Consider the following 1,702-nt stretch of genomic DNA (forward strand, 5'->3'; position numbering starts at 1 on the left):
GTATAGGTATACTACAACCCAAAATATTATTAATTAAAAAAAAATATTTGTAATTACGTATTATCATATTTTAATATAACATTAACTGTTGAACGTTAAAGATAAAGCACGGAAAGTTAATATTAATTTAATTGCGCTGTATTTATTTTATTTACCATTTATTAGACTTTACTATAAGTATTATATTTAAATAAGTAATGATTCAATAACTACAAATCAAGTTTTGTTATAATATAGTTTCTACGATTTATATGTTGGGACATAAATTTAGGTGAGCAGTATCTTAATTTATAATCGGTAGTTCATAGGTACGCGAGGGTATTGAAAATATTACGGCGGTATTTGTGTATAATGAATTTTATAATGATACGAATCGTACCGGACGAACGTTCATAGACAAATAAACGGCGCTCCCGAACAAGAACTCGTCGCCGCCGTCGGCCGGTTGCGAATTGCGAATAGTAGGCGTGACTTAAACGCAGCGCGCTTGCGGATCGTCAAAACACTTAACAGCGCATCCTCTTGGTCGTTGCACGCGTAAATTTTTCGTGACACGTCCTCTTAATGATACATTGTATAACGTTATATTAGACTGCATTATTTGCGATGTGCCGGCCAAAAGCTTTATAACAAAAACCAAAGGTCATACTGGGTACAACAGCTGCACTAAATGTTACCAAAATGGGGAATACTTAATTGGTCGTATATGCTTCTCGAATGTCAAAAATTATACATTAAGGACCGATGATAGATTTATAAACCAAGAATATCTTGATTATCATAATCATAATCATAATCATAATCACCACTTATAAACAAAATTCCCAATTTTAAACCTATTTCTCATATACCTCTTGAGTATATGCATTTGGTATGCATAGGAGTAATGAAGAAAGTTGTGGGTTTCTGGTTAAGTGGGAAACCGGCTTCAAATGTGGTTCGTCTTTCATCTAATAAAATTACATTGCTAACAAAAAATTTGTTGGGCATAAAAAGTTTCATCACAAAAGATTTTGCTAGACGTCCTCAAGGAGTTGAATTTTTAAAGAGATGGAAAGCAACTGAGTTACGCCAGCTACTATTATATACTGCACCTGTTGTGTTGTACAATGTCTTGCATCCCCAAGTTTACTCTCATATATTAACCCTTCATGTTGCATTAAGAATTATTAGTAGTAAACATTTACTTGATGTTTATGCAGATTATGCACATAAACTTCTAGAACATTTTGTAGACACTTTCAAAGTTTTGTATGGGAAACAATACGTATCCCATAATATCCATGGTTTATTGCATATAGTAAATTATGTTAAATTACTGGGGCCTGTTGATAGTTACAGTGCTTTTCAGTTTGAAAACTGCCTTAGAATCTTAAAAATGCAGCTAAGAAAATCAGAACAGCCTATACAACAAATTCATAGAAGATATAGTGAGAAATCTATTGTGAAACTATCTACACTCAAAGAACAAGATATATTTTCTGAAAATCATGTTGATGGACCAATAAGTAGCACATCTGACATAAATAGGCAGTTTAAAAAAGCAAAAATTAATAATTGCATTATTTCCGTAAAAAGTCCTGATAATGTTTGTATGATTAATAACACTATTGTAGAAGTTCATAATTATGTATTTGATAATTATCTCAAAACCATGGTGATTTTAGGAAAACCTTATTTAAATAAAGTGAATTTGTATGAA

This window comes from Acyrthosiphon pisum, chromosome A1 (assembly GCF_005508785.2).
Source record: "Acyrthosiphon pisum isolate AL4f chromosome A1, pea_aphid_22Mar2018_4r6ur, whole genome shotgun sequence".
Classification (NCBI taxonomy): domain Eukaryota; kingdom Metazoa; phylum Arthropoda; class Insecta; order Hemiptera; family Aphididae; genus Acyrthosiphon; species Acyrthosiphon pisum.